Source organism: Vulpes vulpes, chromosome 2 (assembly GCF_048418805.1).
Source record: "Vulpes vulpes isolate BD-2025 chromosome 2, VulVul3, whole genome shotgun sequence".
In the NCBI taxonomy this organism is placed as follows: domain Eukaryota; kingdom Metazoa; phylum Chordata; class Mammalia; order Carnivora; family Canidae; genus Vulpes; species Vulpes vulpes.
Window position 1 is genome coordinate 123,187,836 of NC_132781.1, and position 20,451 is coordinate 123,208,286.

At 38.1% G+C, this 20,451-nt stretch overlaps 1 protein-coding gene across 3 annotated transcripts in view; it reads left to right on the plus strand.

Moving 5' to 3' along the window:
* The window catches only part of KCTD16 (potassium channel tetramerization domain containing 16), a 256,094-nt gene that overhangs the window by 189,727 nt on the left and 45,916 nt on the right, over positions 1–20,451 (plus strand). The gene's annotated exons all lie outside the window — the stretch shown is intronic.

Genomic DNA, 20,451 nt, shown 5'->3' on the forward strand with positions numbered 1-20,451 from the left:
GCCAATTTTCTTCTGGGATATCACTCCCTTTCCAATGCTTTGTCAGTGGGTTTTGGGTTGGAGTCACTTTTCCACCAGCAACAAAAATGGGTTTGTGACTTAGTCTAGCCAATCAGAGCATTGTATCCCTGTGGCCTCAATAACTGGCTAGGCATGTAAACCAGTTGTATTGAAACACTGCTGAGACAAAAGTATCCAATCCATTTGGGCTAGTCTTAAATCTGAGTGTTGATTGGTCTGAGCTGTTGGCAATGGTAATACGATAAATGCATCCTGAGAATGAAAGTATTATTGTGGAACAGAGCAGAGCCAAGGGCTGGGGAGGAAATTGAACCTGGTGGCATTGAGTCACACCCAAAGTTCCTTTGGACTTACCAACCTTGTGAGCCAATAAATTCCCTTATTGTTTAAGACAGTTGGGGTTGCATTTTCTGTGACTTGTAACAGAAAACATGTCCATAGAAACGTGCCTCCAGGAAGCTTTGAGGAATAGTGGAAAGAATCCTGGTCTATGGACAAACTTTACTATTTGATTTGGGGCTAGTACTTCTCTTAAAATGGGGCCAATTGTCCTAGCCTGTCCTATTTCTCATGGTTATTAAGAGGATTAAATTTGAAAATATATTTTGAAGTGTTTTGTGAAATGTAAAATTACTGCTGTTAGCTATAGAAATTTTGACAGTAGGTATTACAAATGATGCTGAAAAGCAGTGTTTTGACTGGAAGCTGCTAAGTCCATGATATTCAAATAAATATCCCAGTTGTTTCATGCCTCAGATCTAAAGGAAACCTTATGACACAAAACAATTAAGTGTTGAATGAAAAGAAATTGAAGCTATTTTTAGACAGTTTCTGATTATATAGATGTTCTTGTAATGAAGAATAGATGGTAGGATGTTTATAATAATAATAAATATCACTTATTTATTAGCCACATACTTTATGCCATGTTTTACACACTTGATCTTTTAATCCTCTCAACAACTCTATGAGGGAGGTGCTGTTACTTCTCCTGTTGTATAGATGAGGAAACTAAGATTAAGGGACACCAAGTAACTTCCTCAATGTTGTATGGTCAGTAGGAAGCAATAGCAGAACACAGATTCAGGGTGTCCATCTCTAAAATAGTTAGCTATTTCCTTAATCCAAATGTTGAGAAGAGAAATACATGTGTAGGCAAGCATTGTTCCTTATTGAGGCGCACTGTTCTGGTAAATTGTGTTATGCTCACACTGGAAGATAAAAAGGCAAGAAAGCAGTAGCCCCAAAGTCAGCCATGTCTATTCTGGACTCTGCCCAAACCTGGATAAGTTACAGCATCATTCTGTGACTCAGTCTCCCAAGGAGAATGCTATGAAGATTGGATGAGGCACAGCTATGATAGTACAAACAGGAGATATTTTTATTAAAGGTATTACTGGTTCAAGGGGTGCTGCGGTGGCTTAGTTGGTTGAGCATCCAACTCTTGGTTCAGCCTAGGTCGTGATCTCATGGGTTGTGGGATTGAGCCCCACATTTGCCTATGTGCTTAGTGGGGAGTTTGCCTGAGGATACTCTCCATCTGCACCTCCCCCAATGGTGATCTCTCTCTCTCTCTCTCTCAAATAAATAAATCTTTAAAAGACAAGGTATTACTGTTTCAAGTCAGTACCTCGCCACTGAGGAACTGAATTGGCTTTGTTTTATAAATGACAAAGTTATTTTACTCTTTCTTAATTGAGGTAAAATTTATATAACATAAAATTAACCGTTTTGAAGTGAACAATTCAGTGACAGTACATTTATAATTTTGTGCAACAGCTATCTCTATCTAGTTCCAAAAAATTTCCATTACTCCAAAGTAAAACTCCTTACCAATTAAACAGTCTTTTCCTGATTTTCCATTTCTAACAGCCCCTGTCAATCACAAATCTATACTCTGTCTCTATGGATGTATTTGTTTTGGATATTTCATATAAATGAGATCATACTATATGTGATCTTTGGTTTGTAATTTCTTTCACTTGGCAGAGGTTCATCCACATTGTAGCATGCATCAGTATTTCATTCCTTTTTATAGTTGAATAATATTATTTTGTATGTGTATACCACAACTTGTTTATCCATAATCATCCATTGATTGATCTTTGGGCTATTTCTACCCTTTGGCTACTGTGACTAAAGATACTATGAATATGCATGTATATGTTCAGTTATAGGGGGTATATATCTAGGAGTAGAATTACAGAGTCATATGGTAATAATGTTTTCGACTTTCTGAGGAATCATCAAACTGTTTTTCACACTGGCCAAACCACTCTATATCCCACCAGCAATATGCAAAAGTTCCAATTTCTCTACATCCTTGTCAACACTTGTTATTTTCTTTATAAAAAATATTATTGGGTGCTGGTGGGCTCAGTTGGCTAAGCATCTGCCTTCAGCTCTGGTCATGACCCCAGGGTCCTGGGATCAAGTCCTGAGTTGAGCTCCCTGCTCAGTGGGGAGCCTGCTTCTCCCTCTCTGTCTGTCCCTCTCCCAGCTCATGTTTTCTCTCTCTCTCTCTCAATAAATAATAAATAAACTCTTTAAATATATACACATATATTATTATCATGCTAATGGGTATAAAGTGGCACCTCATGGTGGTTTTGATTTGTATTTAATGGCTAGTAAAATTAAGCATTTTTTCATGTGTTTTTTTTTGCCATTTGTATATTTTCTTTGGAGAAATGTCTATTTACATCATCTCATTTCTAAATCGGGTTTTGGGGGGGTATTGAATTATAAGCGTCTTTTTTATATTCTAGATACTAAACCATATCAGATAAATGATTCACAATATTTTCTCCCATTTGGTGGATTATCTTTTCATTTTCTTGATAATGTCCTTTGATGGACAAGTTTTTAATTTCAATGAAACACAATTTATTTTTGTTGTTGTTTACGGTTTTGGTGTTGTAGCTAAGAATCTGTTGACAAATCAAAGATCCTAAAGATTTACTGCTATTTCCTAATAAGAGTTTTTGTTTTAGATCTTATATATAAGGTCATTGATCCATTTACACTAATTTTTGTGTATTGTGTGAGGCAGAGGTCAAACTACTTCTTTGCATGTGGATATCCAGTTGTTTCAGTACCATTTGTTGAAGAGAATACCCTTTCCACATTGAGTGGTCTTGGCACTCTTGTCAGAAGTCAATTGGCCTTAGATATATGAATGAAAGTACTTTAATTTCTGTTATTATTTTTCACAATGTTGGGGAAAAACACAGGTTTTTTTCCAAACAAAAAACAAGTGGTTGTTGTTTCTCTTTAATCAGTGGGGAAAATAGAAGCTGAGAAGTTAAATATATTAATAACAAAAATATCTTCCATTTGCTACTTTCTATGTGCTAAACCATGCTGGTGAAAACGTACATCTATTATTCCTGAATTTCACATTCCCACAGAATTATGACTCTGATGTAGAGAAGAGGTACCATGAGGTAAAATAACAGACATTTGCTCATACAGTCCATTAATATCATGGTCATCTTTGGAACATAGATCCTTCAACTATAAAGGATTATTCCATTGTACCACAGTGTCCACAGTGTCTTTAAGTTATACAAGTGGTCATGTGTCTGCTGCTTGTCTTATTTCCCACTTGTTAGTAGAATTGGAGGGATCTTCCTAAGAAGCAACCAAATCAAGACACTTTGATGCTTAAAATATTGCTCCTTGTAGTCTTGAGTAGATTTTGCGATTGTGTGCATTTGATATTTGTTTCTTTGCTCAGTTTCCAGTTTATTTCAGAGAATGAAAATAAACCTTGCACTGTTGAATTTTGTCTCTCTAACATGCCTAGATCTCAGACTACTTTTCAAACTAAACTCTGAAAGGTTAGTAAGGCACTCTGTTGCATGCAGCTTTTTCTGAATTCAGTAGCTAAAATGCCCTTTTAGCCTACTTCACCTGTTTTACTTTTTCTTATGACCAAAACAGCAAAAATAAGTAAGAAATTCTACCACAAAGTGATTTGCTAATTTTTCCACCTTCAGTCAAAAGAATATTCCTCTGGCAAAGAAAATATATATCCTTGCCAATTCATCGTATTTCTCTCCTGTTTATGTCGAATTTGAATGGGGAAGGTTCCCCCACAGTTATCAAATATTGTGTTTCTTCCTCTTTCTCTGCTGCAGTCAGGATAATGTCCTAAAGGCAAAGGTAAAATGCCTTTGATATCCAGTTGTTATTCATGAAGATGAAGGATAAATAACCCACTTCAAGTCTATAGACCAGCACTGTCCAAGATAACTTTTTGCAGAAATGGAAATATACGTATGCTGTCTAATATGGTAGTCATTAATTACATGTGGCTATTGAGCCCTTGAAATGTAGCTAGTATGACTGGGGAATTGACTGAAGTTTTGATTTTTTTTAAGTTTGGATTTTATTTAGTTTTAAATAATTTAAATTTAAAGTAGATAGCTCATGTGACTAGTTACTACCATTTTCATCAGGGAAGCCTTTAGAAATTATGACTCCTGAACTAAGTAAAGATAGAATGGATGTATAGAACAAACATAGGTAAAAGCCACCAGGATATGAGCAAGAAGCATTAGGTAAGAAGTAACTGAGGAAGAATTACAAGGAAGAAGGCAAATGACTTTTTATGCAATTTTCCCATGTACTTTTATTCATTCATTGATGTATTCCATGCTATTTGAGCACCTGTCATGAGTGAGTCACTGTTCTAGATGCTGGTGATACAGTAGAGAACAAGAGAAATTTTCCACCTTGGATCTTATATTCTAGTGCAGAGTTTCTCAGCCTTGGCATTATTTGGGCCCAAATAATTTTTTGTTGTGAGGGGCTGGCCTTTGCATTATAGGATGATTGGCAAGATCCTTGCCTCTACTTACTAGATGCCAGTAAACACCCATGCCATTTGTGATAATAAAAAGTATCGGTAGACATTTCTTGATGTCTCCTAGGGAGGGGGAGCCAAAATATGCTCTATACACACTCCCTAAGAATGACCAGTGTAGTGGATGGGTAGATAATTGTCCTTAGTTGTTTAAAAGAAATGGACATATTTAGTCAAAGTCGTCATTTGTTAAATTAATCATCACATTTTATGGAGCATCTTCTTGTGGACTCTTATGGACTCAATACTCTTATGGACTCTTATGAACTATGTGTCCATACCACCCCCAAATTCCTGTGTTGAAGCCCTGATCTCCAAAATGATGGTATTTGGAGATGAGATCTTAGGGAGGTAATAAGGGTTAGATGAGGTCATGAGATGGGGACACCAGGCAGCTTGCTCTCTTTCTCTCCCTGTGTATATACATAGGAGAGGCCATGTGAGCACACAGGAGATGGCAGCTGCCTGTAGGCCAAGAGAAAAGGCCTCAGAATGAAGCCTACCTCATGGGGACCTTGATCTTGGACTTCCCAACCTCCAGAACTGTGAGCAGTAAATTTCTAATGCTTAAGCCACCTGGTCTACAGTATTCTGTTATGGCAGGCCAACTATCTGGTATTGTTGTGCCCAAGATTGCAAATCCGAGAAACCACCAAGGAGCTGACATCGATGCAAACACACGAGGGTTTATTTACAAGTTTGAGCTTGGGTCCAAGTATACCCGACACAGCGACACAGCGGAGCAGGGACTTGGACCCTGAGGTGGGTTTCAGCTTAGTTTTAAGGACTGGTCTAGGGGACCTCCAGAAGGGGGGGAGCAATTCCTCAAGTTCTGTTTACATTTTGATATGGGGCCTTCAAGGGCATTGAGCTCTGTTCTTATTCTAATAGGGGCTTCCTGCCCTTGGCTTGGGCTCTGTTTTTATTCTAATATGGGGCTTTCTAGGACATTAAGCTGTAAGCTGTTTTGTTTTATTCCTGTAACTGAAGTAAGGTAAGGTTCAGCTCTTATTCACAGGGGCCTGGGATGGCTGTACTTGTGATAACGCTGAACTTAAAGTGGAGTGGCCTTAATTTTCTCGGCCTCCACAGTATAACCTCCCAGGCCCTGACCTAGGCTCTGGAGGTGCATTAATAAATATAAAACACAGTTCTTGCCTCAGGTGTTCACAGTCTAGTGGGGAAGACATACGTATACATGCATACATACAACTACAACACAGTCAACTTAATGTTATCTTTGTATGTGGCCACCCTGGAGTGGGCAAGTAGGAAAATAGTTGGGGAATGAACTGGGTCCATGTACAGTTATAAATAGGACTAAGAAAGGTGAAATAGGTAATAAAGGCATTCCAGGCCCTGTACATGCATGGGCCTGGTGATGGCAGAAAACATGGTATTTCTGGGAATTATAGTATTTGATTTGGCTGGAGTAAGCAAGGAGAGGTGCTGGTGACCAGAGGTATGGTTTGACCATAGCTAGTAAAAGGCAGAGGCCAGATCGTGATCTGCTGTGCTATTCTAAGGAGCACATATTCCACCCTGCAGACATCGAGGATCTCTTGAAGGGTTTTAAGCAGGATTATATGTTAGCCAGATTTGTTCTTTGCCATCTGGCTACAAAGTGTAGGATGGGCTGGAGTGGACATGATTGGTTAAGAGGCTGCTGCAGTCATTGCGTGAAAAAGACCATAGCTTAGCTCAAGCTAAGGCAATGGTAATGCAGACAGAAAGAAAAGAGGTGGATTATGACAATATTTAGGAGGTGGCATTGACAAGCCTTGATGACTAATCAGATCTGGGAGATGAGAAGAAAGAATGGAAGATGGCTCCAAAGTGACTTCCTAAAATGTGTGTGTGTATTCCTCTTCCAGACACCATGGTTAAAATAGGACCACTTTAGTTTCCTTGTGAGGACTGAGAGCTGAATCCACACTTGGCTGTTCTTAGGAAAGGAAATGCTCTTACTTCCTATTTTGGGAAGAGGCTACACTTTAAGAACCCAATGCATCATACATAGTTGTGTATATATGGACAGTGACTCCACTTGAGGGCTGCTTAACATCCGAAAAGAAAATGCCTTGCTTATAGCATCCTAAAATATAACCTATAATGATATATTATAATATGATAGTGATATTAATAATTAATTAATAATATAATATGAAATATTAATATATCCTAGAAGGCAGTATTCTTAGGGACTCTATCAAAGGAGAGAGACTGGGGCAAAAACAGCTGTCCTGTGCTCACTGGTAACCCCCAAGGAAATTTCATCATGACAATGGTTTGGATTGCCCTGTGAATGTGAAATTCATGCTTGGTGTAAGTCATCTCAAAACCGATGGAAGGGATTTGGGCAGAGGAAATGAGACTTGTATAATCTCCTTTGGCCTCTGTTTCATTCAGCATCTCAAGCTTCTCTCTGCCCATTTTCTACCTTAGTGATTTGAAGCTCTACTTTGTTATTCTGGTTTCTCAGACCTTTCCCCAGCTGTCATGTGGCAGACCACAAGGACAAGTGTAGGTATGTCTTGGTTACTTGTTTTTAATTGGAAAATCTTGTTCAGAATACATGGAAAGAATTTTTTTTTAAATCCTTAACTCCAAATGATTTAATGTGTTTCCTGACTAGAGTTTCAAAATCAGATAAATCATTTGATCTTAAAGTGAAATCAAATGATTCTCTCAAGCTCCACTTCTCCCTGCAAGGAGATGATATGTATTAAGAGAGTCTCCTTCTGGGGTACCTGAGTGGCTCAGTTGGTTTACGCATCTGCCTTCTGCTCGGGTTGTGATCCCAGGATCCTGCAATCAGGGCTCATATCCAGCTCTCTGCTGGGCAGGGAGCCTGCTTTTCCCTCTCCCTCTGCCTGCTGCTCCACCTGCTTGTGCTCTCTCTCTCTCTCTCTCTCTCTCTCTCTCTCTCTCTCTTTCTCTGTTTATAATGAATAAATAAAATCTTTTAAAAAAAAGAGGGTGTCCTTCTGAGCTCAACTTCTATTTATAGTTAGGCTGTGTGTGAATCTGTTAGCCTGGGAATCTGTTAGGCATCTATTTGCATAAGTTGACTCGAAAGAGAGGTTGTTGTGTGTAGGAAGAAGCTTTTGTATGTGACTAGAGTGTAGAATAAGGTAGAATGACATGTCAGGAGTAGTCCCCCTGACTCTTTGGACTAGGTTTGCATGTCAGTGGAGTAAGAGGATGAGACAAAGCTGAAGGGAGTTGCTTTCAAAGGCTTAAATGAGAGAGTGTGGCAGAGAGACAGAGAGGCAGCCTCCTGTCTCTGTCCTTGCACAGACATTACAGTTATTTCCACAACTCTAGGCCTGGCCACTTTGGGAACACCCAGAGCTAACATACCTAGCATGGACATTGGTTGTAAGAGTGATAAAGATGAGAAATATTAACTTGTTCTGGGGCATCCCTGAGTCAACTCTGGGGATCCCAAAGAAGTAACTGAGAGACATTCTGATGGAGGATGCCTGGAGCCTCCTAAAGTAAGTGGACAAAACCTGAATAGGGTTTGGATAATTTTACCTCATTTGTCCTTATAGGCATGTGGGGCCCAGGATGCTGGATTAGCCATAAAAACCCTGAGCAGGAAGACATTTGTCTACAAGGAGGGTGCAACTTCAATCAAAAACCTGGAGTGGGTGCCCTAGTAGAATTTTAATCAGTGTCCCTAGTCTCCTTATCACATTCTCTGACTCTTAAATGTCATCTAAAATCTCTGCTTTCTGTGTGACAAAGCAGGGAATGTGAGACTAGAAACAAATTGTGTGGCTATATAAAACCTGAAAGTGCCATTAACTTTGCTGAGCAGATAATCATCAGAGCTGTGGTCTCATGGTTGTGTAAGAGAAGCCAGGACCAGGCTCTCTGAGCTGTTGATTTCCATCTAAACTGTTTCTGTTTGATTGTGTGTTGATTTGGGCATCTGAGTGGTATGCCATGTACTAATCTTCCCACTTACTCAGGCAGCTTGAAAGTTAGAACATCCACATTTTTAAAATTTCAAACAGATCCACAAATGGAAGTATTTATGTTCTCCCTATTTCCGTGAAAAATACAACAGGCTGTACTGAAAAATTTCAGCAAGTGCTATTTATTCTTATTGCTTGGCCTAGGTCCATTTCAGTTCTGTCTCCAAACAGTACAGCCCTATGTGTTTGATTTGCATGTCTGGTTGGGGAAGTGAGTGGCACTATTCAACAACATCACAAGTAAAATTTACCCATCATCTTTGTCTACTGAATGAATGATAAAGGAGCTTAAATAATGAGGGGAGATGAGAAAACAAATTAATACCCAATAATAGGAAATTTATTAAGGAGATTATGGTATTCTATAGAAGAGTGTGTTACCATTTAAAATTAAGATATGTTTAAAAAGAATATCTAATCACATGAGAAAATACTCAGTGTAATGCTAAGTCAGAAAAGTAGTTTACAAAAATGAATATATACTCCCAAATGGAATGTCCCCAGCCCTTTGATATGTGTGTGGCAACATTAAGGCTGTGCTTGCTCCATTTATAGGTATAGTAGGTCCTTTATTCTTTCTTTGACTTTGTGGAAGGATGCCAAGTTAGTGGCAGTATCTTCCAGTGCTCTGTACTGCAAGTACAAATTCCTCATGCACTGCTACCTGTTCTGACTCAAAAACCATGTGAAATAGATAAAATGATGGTCAACCATTCATTTCTGTTGCTTGTCTGTTACTCAGCATCTTGAAAACAATTCTATGTACCAATATCGTGCTTGTCTTCCTGATGCCAGCACTTGTATAACAGCCAATTACAAGGCATTTGTCATTGTTTTTACACCATAACTTGGTAATTTTATTTAGACAGGGACATTTTCTGTTGATAAATCTAGGTGGATTACCAAGTCAGAATACATTTATTAAAGCACCAATTAGATCTTGCTCCCTCATCTATCACAAGACCTTTAATTCTTGTGTCTTTTGGTGGGGTGTTCCAGGAACCATGTTTGCCTGAGTGAATGACTTAAATCAAATTGGCATTTTATAAGGATTACCTTATCTCTAAATTTCAAAACAAGCCATTCTTTTTTATGTACACTTTGAATAATGAGCAACATTGTTTTTGGTCCTTATTACTCCGTTGTTGGGATACAGCATGGGAAATTACATGACCAGAAAGTGGAAGCCAAAAGGTGATTATTTTCCAGGAACTTTGTGAAGTCGGGAGGAATGCACCATTGATATGCACAGTGGAATGTTGAATGAGCAAGGTGGAATGCTGAATGAGCAACAGTTAAATCTGGAAGAAGAGATGGGGTCAGTGAGCAGATCAGATGCTATTTCCCAAATGTGTGTTTTGGGTATTCTTAAACTGAACACAATGTCTTCTCCTGCCCATCTCTCAGCTTTTGTTTTCTGATGTTGATGGACAAGAATAATATTTCTTTTTTCCTGAAATGTCTTTTTAGGATTGGGTATTGTGCTGCATACTCTCTGCTCTGACATCTTCCATGAGAACATCTATAAGCAGGTGGCAGTAAAAGAGCTTCTCCAAAGGAGAAAACCAAAGAAAAGACAGGTGTTGGGCAGGAAGAAAGGTACAGTCTGAGAAAACAGAGATAAGACAAATGAAATAGACTGACCTGAAATAAAAAACCCTCAGTAAATCTTTATTTAGCATTTACTTGGGTCAAGGCATTATGAGTGTATTTGTCAGGAACTTTTGGTCAAAAGTAAAAAAATCCAACTTGAGCAAACTTAGGCCAAAGATAAAATTTATTGGAAAGATACTGGTATAACTTACAGAATGCAGAAAAGAAAAGAAAGCTGAGTTCTCTATGGCTTCTTTGTCCCTCTGCAAGTTGTATCATTCTCTTTAGCTATAAGATGTTTCTTCTTGAACAAAGGAGGCCTCAGGCAGTGAACTAACACCATTTTATTTGAGTGACCCAAGATGTAGACCCAAGTTCCCACAGCTGAACTTAAAATCTTGTGAAGGACTCTGGTCCAGCTTGGGTCACATACCTCCCTTTAACCAATCATGTGTCATAGTGGTGATGACAGGCTTTTGTGTGGCCAGATCTGAGACTCACCTCACCTATCTTTGGCTGGTAGCAGGGCACCATGATTGGCAGTTGGCAAGATAGCCATAGTTTTTGAGTTGAAGAGAAGGTATTCCGCAAGGAATGAAGGGAAAGATTAGAGTCAGGGTGGCAGTGACAGCATGCAGACAGGCTTTCTCTGGGCAACAACTGAAGCTAACTGAAATGAAGATTATAAAGATGAATAAGGCAGACAGGGATATATGCTGCCCTCAGGGAACATACACAGGGATCTAAGACATATTCATAAATAACTTTAACATTCAGAGATCAAACCAAAAAGTGAAAGAGAAAGGAGAAAGAAGGAGAAATGGGAAAGAGAAAAGAGGGAAATGGGCTTCCGAGAGATTCCAGAGGCCTGGCTTTTATAAAACAATAAATGCATGAGGTTGTAAGATGATTAAAATGATAGCAATGGGGAAAAAAACAGGAAATACAATATGAAATATACAAATTCAGCTAGTCTACACAGTATCTCAGGGAATGTGGTCCTTGTGCAAGCTTCTTGTGTGTGTGTGTGTGTGTGTGTGTGTGTGTGTGTGTTTTAATAAAGCAAAGCAGTGAAACCAGAGGCCTCATTTTTTTCTTCCAATTTTGCAAATATGCTTATCTTCCAGATACTAATTAATTTTATTTTATAGTCTATAGATATAACCTACTGTTTCCTTAAAATAAGAAAAGATGAGAAATTTGAAATGGGAACTGTCGAGAAACAAACATGACAGAGAACACTCAGGATAGAATGATAAGGGAAGGGATGGGACCAGGTTCAGACGAGGTGAGGGAATGCAGTCTCACTGTTTGTCAGTTTGTCTGTGGCAGATATAATTTATTTCTAGGCCAGGCTCTGACACCAACTTACTATTTGGCCTCAGGCAACTTGTATTATTTCTCTGAACCTAAAATTTCTTGTCTCTAAAATAAGAGAGATTGAATTAAATCAGGGATGGCAAATTGTTTCATCATATGGACCAATTCTGATCAATTAGGAGTAAGAAGGGTTTTGTCTGGATTCAGTGAAAGGTACTTCAAGCAATGAGACAGGTAACATGTGAAGTCATCATCTATTATTAATGTTTTAGTGGATATTGGTTTGCTTGGATTTTTCCATGTGACAGGAGGCATTTTTCCTTCCTGGAAGAGTATAAGGAAACTGGCCCAGACTCTCCTATCTCTACAGGGTCTCTCCATCTATACTGACAACATCTCTGGAATGAGTTTTCTGCATATTGCTTTCCCAATTTTCATTTTATAGTAGTTTCCACCTGCTTTTTGATAAATAGACCTTCATGAGATTCTAATAGCCATGGATGTCCTACCAAAAAACATAAATATTCAATGTTCTGCATAAAATTTCAAGGGCTTCTTAGTCCTCCTGAAGACCAAATATGTGGCCCCAAGGAAGCTTTCCAGGACTCTTGATATTAAATGCAATATTACTTTATCATCATGTAAAAACATTTCTAATTATGAATTGTGAAATTAGAAAAAAATCTCATTGTGTATTTAAATGAATTTTCCTGTGTCAACACTAAGTAGCAGCCCACTCACCTATACATATTACATGTTTAGTCTATTTAGTAGAAAGAAAAATCAGAGAACTTTTTTTCTTTTTTAAATGACTGTTTCACTGAAGTATGATAGCAGGTAAGTAGTCACTTTAGAGAAGGTGAAGAGATACTTGGTTTCTAAACAAGCACAAGGAGATGCTTGATCAATGACTTCTTAAGGTTGGTATCAGTTCTAATACTTTTAATGTTCTAGGATACACTTAAATAATTCAACAGCACCCCATTTGCTAATGGAAGAGAGGTTAGCTCTTTCACTCAATTGGTATCAGTAGATAATTAATAATAGTTGGGGTCATACACATCACTGGGTATGTTAAAATCCAGGTTCCCAGGTCCAGATCGCAGAATTTTGAGTCCCTGAGTCTGTGAAAAGAGGCAAAACATGTGCATTTGTAAAACATTCTCCTGGTGATTCTGCTGCAGAGGGTCCCAGGAGTACACTTGAGAAACATTGTGCTAGATGGTTTGGTAGCATGAGGCAAAGATCATTTCTTGTTTTTATTCTGACACAATACCTTGTATACAGCAGATACTTAATACATGCTCATTAACTTGAATTATTCCTGCTTGAGTGAATCATGGGAAAATTGCCTGGGCTTGCAAATGTTTTGCAGAGCATTGTGCACCATAATATACGAAGGAATGGGAAATGCTAACACCAAACCATATGTCTCAGGAATCACAGCTAAATTTCCTATACTATGTTTTTTTCAATGTTGATCATTCTAAGCTGCTCATTTTCTAATCCTGTGAAAGGAGCCATGTTCATTCTGTAATTCAACAAAAATGAAACGTTAGATGATGTGGTAACTTCCTTCTTTTTCTGTTATTCTAATTCACCTTGTAAATAGATGCTTTTTGAAAATATGTGCATTTAGATCATGGTAATGCAATTTCATCAATGTTTGAAATTGCATTTAAAAACAAAACGAATCTCACTTCTTTTTTTCTTTTTAAATCTGAGTAGGATTCTTTTCAAACGAATCACTAGAATAAAGGTATATGGGAATAACCATGTGTCCCACTTATTTTATGTGCTAAGAACTTTAAGTGCTTTACAGACATTGTACTAAGCCTTACCACAATCCCTTAAGAAGCAATTATTATACCCATTTTACAGATGAAAACACAGATTCAGAGAAGTAAACTACTCAATCACCTAGCTAGTAGCCACTAGAACTGGAAGTGGTTTTATCTAACATTTAATGACCCTTTTCCAGCACACATTTTTCAGTAAGGAGGACTTACTGAAATGATTCCCTTGGAAAAGAACTCAGTGCATCAGTGACTATAATTTGTCAGTGGTCCACGTGAGCCGGCGAGAATGCTTTATATTCAATCATGTTCATACCATAGTGGCAAGGACTAAATCAAATCTTGACTATATAAATACATATAAAGCCCCTGGATATTTGGAAGAAAAACTAGATTACTAAGCCTCTTTAGTTTATCCAAATAAATTACTCTCTTCTGCTAATCTAATTTTATTGTAAGTCAGGCGTGATTTTTTCCTGAATCACCTCAGTTTTCTTTCCCTGTCATTTTTTATGTTCTCATTGTATTTGCCAATATATACCAATACACATACCTACATCCATATGGTTAATCTTTATAGCTGACATAGAGGATAGATATTCTTACCATAATTGTTTCCATTTTACTCATGGAAAAACAGATCTATAGAGAAAGCAAATGATTTATTCAAGCCCAAACAATATTAAGTAGCAGAACTAGGGGTTGTTTCCAAGTCTGTATGACTTTGAAAGTGTGTTCTCATAGTTTCTTACCAGTTACAGCAGGTGTCACAAACTCAAACACCTATAGATGCCAGACTAATCATAAATATGAGCATAATGTGTCAGGAGTAAGAAAAAAGAAATTACTTGGCTCTCTTGGACACTATTCTGTTTTCCCACTTTGTATAGAGAAGTTTTGGGGTACAGAGAAATATTTCTCTGCTATTAGGAAATAATAGTGCAGTGATAGTCAAGTGTAGTGATAAAGTAGAACTGATATTCATCCCTGGTATGGAAAAGCAGTAGGGAGTAGTGCAGACTGTGGCAAACTGAGCCCTTCAGAGGAGTGAGGAGTAATGCACCTCATTAACAGCTGACTGCTGCATGAGAACTTTATGATCCAGAGGGACCAGACTTCCTAAGTTTTCAAGAAAAGCTGGGACTCTGGATTTTTACGTTAATGTTTCCTAATTTTTAAAAATTGGCTTATAGGCTTTTTAAATTTTAAACTGTCACCTAATTAAAACATGTATGCAGGCCAATGGAGTTTCTAGGCCACTTGTTTCCTACCGCTGTGATTATTTCTTGTCATTTAAAAATGAATAGCATAGAGCATATAAAGTGGCATCCAGCTTTTCTTGACTTCCCAATTGTGATAAGCTCTTCCTGTTTCAGTTGTTATATACCTTCCTTCCTTCTCAGGTGCCTGATAGAGGCACATGTCTACAATAATGATGATGGTTGAAGTCCTTAAAACTTTGTCTTTCGTGCTCTCAATACTGCGTCACACCCTATTGCTTATGAAAAACAATGCAGTGGTGTACATTATTGCCTTGTCAATGTAGCTGCTGTCATCAGGTTTTTCAGATAATGCATCCTATCAGTTAAGAGCCTGTCAGTGGAAGCAGCTGCCCTTGTGTGTCATGTTCTCATCTGCTGATTATGCTGGCCCAGAAAGAATGTGGGAAGTGGGTCTCGCCGTACACCGACATCACCAGCAGACAGAGCCCGCAGCTCTACTAATCTGTGAAATTGCTTCCCACTTTCCAGCACACTAAAAGCTAATTGCTTTCTTCAATGAAACAAAACTATAGACTGAGCCAGTATGTTGAGCTGGGAGATTACTCACCTGTGGCAGTCTGCTTATCTCTGGGAAATAGGAAATGTTAAAGGAAGGTTTACTGTTCGGACGTAATTAACCTTAAAGAGTGAGCTGACCATCTAGGCATCCTTACCTTTTTGGCTGATCTTTGCGTTTTATTTCAAAACTTGAAATCCACTCCTCAGCTGAGAAATGATGATTTCCCTTTACTTCATATTAAAGTAGTCATGTTTTTATGGTCGATGCAAAAACAAATAGTTAAATTGATTGTATTTTGCAGACAATGTAAAAATATTCCTAAACATGGTATTCAGCATGTGGATGTTAAATGACAGAGGGAGGGATGTGTAGCTCATGGAATACTTTTGCTGATGTGAATTATGATAATCTTAAAAGGCCAGAGAGGGAAGATTAAATCCTATCAGCCCCATGTTTCATCTCATTTACTTACACCTCTATTTTCCAATCAGTTTTGATTTAATGTTATACATTTATACCTGTTTGGATATAGTACATTTATACTGTATACTGTATATACATTTATACCTGTTGGATATAGTTAATTGCAACTGGACAAACATGATAATGGTTTGAAAGAAACACCCAAAGCTGACTCCTTCTTTCTAGTTGAAGTGATTAGAATATTGGCCTAGTCAGTACCTAAAATACGTGTCATAACACAGTTGGATCACAGTGGTAGTTACTATTCAGTAGGTCACATAAAACACTCTGTTCTGCATTTTTAATGTAGTGCACATTGTGGGATACAACTGAGCAAAGGAGCCTTTGGTTGAATATCAATACGTATTTCCTATGATGAAGGCTATTAGCTGCTGGGACCATCTCTAAGGAAAACAAGAAGAACAGAGTTCTTTCTGCATTTTAAAGTAGAACAGGGAAGCATGTGAGGAAGGAAGCTGAGAAATGTGCTATGGGGTCAGGTGGGGAGGTGGCCAGAGGTGAGTGTAAGATCTGGGTCCATAGGTTTTTTGTTTTGTTTTTGTTTTTTTTTGGTTTCTTCAGAAGATTTTCATGGTCAGTACCATTTTCTTTCTTACTTTTTTTTTTCCAGTTTCTTAAAAAAATGCTCATTTATTGAAGAAAAATAAAACCTATTGAATTGTATGAAGGAAAGGCTGCAAGTTGGCTCCTCACCCTCTCCATTATGTTGAACAGCTGTTACCTTGGCTTATGTATTTTACCTCTCTGTGACTTGCTTCATTTCCTTATCCATAAAGCAAAGATAACAAAAGTATCACCATCATACATTCGTTGTGAGGTTTAAATGAATTATGTATAGAAAGAGCAACTGGCACTGCCAATCCAGATCAATGGATCTGCCTATTGATCTAATTTATCTACTGTGACATTCCTTCACTTGCTTTCCCCACACCAGTTATCATATTCTCACAGACAGAACTGTCTCATTCTTTTAAAGTCCACATTATATTCCAAAATGTGAACATACCATAATTATCAATCCCCCCTTTTTTTAAAAGATTTTATTTATTTATTCATGAGAGACACAGAGAAAGAGAGAGAGAGAGAGAGAGAGACAGGGAGAAGCAGGCTCCATGCAGGGAGCCTGATGTGGGACTCGATCCCGGGTCTCCAAGATCACACCCTGGGCTGAAGGTGGTGCTAAACCGCTGGGCCACCTGGGCTGCCCAATGCCCTTTTGATGGACATTTACATTATTACCATTATTAGGCTATTAACAAAATTCTGCAATAAATATCCTTGTGCATATACTCTTCCATATTACCAGAAAGGGGATTACTAAGAAAAGGATCTACAGATATCTACAGATATAGTTTGATAAATACTGCTGATTGTCTTTCAAAACAGTTGCGTTGATTTACACTTCTGTTAATAGTAGTAGAAAGTTCTCTTCTCCCCAAACTTTGCCAGCATCAATAGAGGCAATTTTGTTGTGTGGTGGCTATTGTTTTTGTGTAATTGTATGCTCATGAGAGCTCTGTGCTGTATGTGTGTGCATGCATATAGTTTTGGCTCCACTGCTTGACACATTGCTTTCAGCCATATACACACCCAAAGGGCAAAGAGCAACTGTGTTTGTAGATGATTATTTATAGAGTTGCTCTGTGTCTGTCTTTCCATGGAAACCATTTTGGTTTTAACTAGGTGATGTTGTGCAGATGTGACTCCAAAGTGGAAACTGTCCAAGCCATAACTCTAATCTTCCTCTCCGTTGGGCTAAAGCTGAAGTCCTGTGGGACTTTAATGAGTGTTTACACTTTGGGACAGGCAGCCCTGGTGTAGTGACAAATAAAATTGACTGCCAGCCACCTATTATGATTATCTGGTTCCCTGAATATCTCTTGCACTGCTTTGACAGAGTGTTCAACACTCGCCCCTTAGGATTTGATTTCTAGGAACCATATGAAAAACTTTGCACTTTATCTTATCCTTTTGCCTTTATTTTAAAAAGTCTATTGTCTGTAGTTTAGGGAATCGGCATCACGGAAAGAAAGCTGATCTTGGAATCAAGAAATCTAGATTCTAGCTCCAGGATAACAGGTAAAAAGATACTAGAAACCTGGGTCCAAATTCCACTCTGCCAACTACTTCCCAGGCAATTGGGCAGAATATTTAACTTTGTGACATTTAGTTTTCTCCTGCATAAAATTTCAGTTATAATATTTCCTATTGATGTCAATCAACATTCTTCATTGTAGATAATACACATTGACTCGATGTTTTAAGCAAAAGGGCATTTATTGTAAGGATTTCACTGTGACTTCTCAGATAAACAGAAGGAAGGGTATAGATTCAGTTCTGCAAAACAAGCAAAATGTCAGGTTCTTCGGAGGCTAGGCCACAGGCACAGCCTGACTAAGGTACCCCAGCTGCTGCCATTGGCTTCCACTGTGAATAAATTCTCACATAATCCTTTGTAGTTGCACCATTTCTCCAAGGTTTGCATTTCTGAGTGGGAGTAATCCGTTGGCTAAGATTGAGTTAAGTATACATACTCAGGCTACCAGGGACAAGAAGGAATAGGAATACCTGTCTCATTTGGTCTCTATAGTTGGAAACATGCTGCTACCTCTGACAAGACCATGAAGGAAGAACACTGGAGTGATTAATAGTGTGAATTTGGGAGCCATATGCCTTGGATTCATATTCTGGCCTTACTCCTTAATCCATTTGCATTCATAGGTGAAATGAAGTTGATTAAGATATTTACTTAATTAGGGTTATTCTGCGAATTGAATGAGTTGATACATGTTATGTTTTTAGAAGAGTATCTGGTATATAATAAGCTCATCACATGTTACCTTTTAATATTGTTAATTTTTCCAACTAGGAAATAGTTAATACTGTATAGCCAAATACAAACAAGAAAACTAACAAACTTACCCCACCAATATCAACATACATAGTACGCATTTGATGCTGATAGTTGTTTTTTCTTATTGTTTTTTATGAATTTCAACTCTGGAACTAACTCACTCTCATCAGTCTGAGCTATTATTCTTTCTTCATCTCTAACATGAGAATGTGGACCACTTGACATTTAAGATATCTGACAATTCCAAAATACTCTGAATGAGATTCAGGACAAAGCAGAGAAATTCTGGCATGAAAAGGTAGAAAATGACCTAGAGTTTATTGCCCAGTAAGATAGGCAGCAGCCACATAGGGCTATTGAGCATTTGAAATGAAACTAGTCTGAATTGAGATGTGCTGTAAGAGTAAAGTACACAATAGATTTCAGGGTCCTCAGGAAGAAAGAATGTATTCTAATAGTAATTTTTAAAATATTAATTACATGTTGAAATGACATAATACATATGTATACATATGTATAGACATATACATATATGTTAGGTAAAATACATTATTAAAGTTAATTCTACCCATTTGTTTTTACTTTATTTTTTATGTGGAGGCTAGAAAATATTAAATATTAAATATCACATATGTGGCTCACATTATATTTCTGTTGGCCAGTGCTGGGCTAAGAGCGGGTACATGGTTGAGTACTCTGGGAGCAGTTTAATGTTCTTTGAGCCCTACATTAGTTAATATATTTTCATTTTCAACTGACAGAAATCCAACTCAATGTGCTCTTTAAAAAAAGTAGTAATTGGAATATTATGGCTCACACATAACTAAAAAGTATGGGAATAGCCCATCTTCAGACTTGACTGGATCCAAATCAATGTCATTGGCGGTATGAGAAAACATGTGGATTCTACATGTCTGTCTCTGCTATGTTTTCAGCTGCGTTGGCTTCACTCCTTGGCACGCTCTCACTTTGTGTTAACCACAGTAGTAATGTGGATAGCATTATAACTCCTAGTCTAGGAGAATAAAAGATGGCTTCATTCTCCCAGTTCCAACAAATCTAGTTTAGGTCATGTGCCCATACTGCACCATTCACTGTGGCATAGCATGCTATGCTTTGATTATCCAGTCCTCTGTCCCCAGGAGTTCCCTGGAGCACAAGTGGAGATAGTCATTCAAAAACTGTGGCCTGAAAATGAAGGTCACCAAGAAAATATGGTTTCTGTGACCAGACCAATGGCCATTGGACAGGGAAAATCAATAATCAAAGGCTGTTGGAGTTGAAGAGAATTTTCTGCTTTTTATGTCATGCTTACTGGAGCCATAAATCCCTAAGTTGTCTCCTTCCACCTCTTTCTTACACACTTCAACCATTTGGTCACCATATTATATTAATTTGCCTCTAAACAGCTACATAAATACCCCAACTTTCCCTTCCTCTTAACTAGCTTCCTATCTGTTCTTTTTTTTTTTTTAATTTTTTTTTTTTTTATGATAGTCACAGAGAGATAGAGAGAGAGGCAGAGACACAGGCAGAGGGAGAAGCAGGCTCCATGCACCGGGAGCCCGACGTGGGATTCGATCCCGGGTCTCCAGGATCGCGCCCTGGGCCAAAGGCAGGCGCCAAACCGCTGCACCACCCAGGGATCCCAATTTTGTAGTTTTTAATATGCAAGCCTTATACTTCTTTTGTTAAATTTATACCTAAGTGTTTTATTCTTACTGGTGCTAATGCAAATGGAATTAT